The following is a 271-nucleotide window of genomic DNA, read 5'->3' as shown; positions in this document are numbered from 1 at the left end:
AGACAGACAGACAGACAGACAGACAGACACACACACACACACACACAGAGAGACACACACAGAGACACACACAGAGACACACACACACACACACAGACAGACACACACCACACGATATAGTATAAATACATATGTTATTAATATAACAAAACAAAACAAGTACTGATATTGGTTTGATGTGGACGGAAAGCATTTGTCTAAGCTTCATAAACCAAGTACAAAAATAAATGGAATTTAACATGATGCTTGAGCAGAAATTAAATAATGCTAA

At 36.5% G+C, this 271-nt stretch overlaps 1 pseudogene; it reads right to left on the bottom strand.

Moving 5' to 3' along the window:
* LOC107671532 (paladin-like) overlaps positions 1 to 271 on the bottom strand; it is a 65,531-nt pseudogene that overhangs the window by 18,451 nt on the left and 46,809 nt on the right.

This window comes from Sinocyclocheilus anshuiensis, unplaced genomic scaffold, assembly GCF_001515605.1.
Source record: "Sinocyclocheilus anshuiensis isolate Anshui unplaced genomic scaffold, SAMN03320099.WGS_v1.1 scaffold4047, whole genome shotgun sequence".
In the NCBI taxonomy this organism is placed as follows: Eukaryota; Metazoa; Chordata; class Actinopteri; order Cypriniformes; family Cyprinidae; genus Sinocyclocheilus; species Sinocyclocheilus anshuiensis.
The sequence above is the reverse complement of the archived record's forward strand: the minus strand, read 5'-3'. Positions and strand labels throughout refer to the sequence as shown.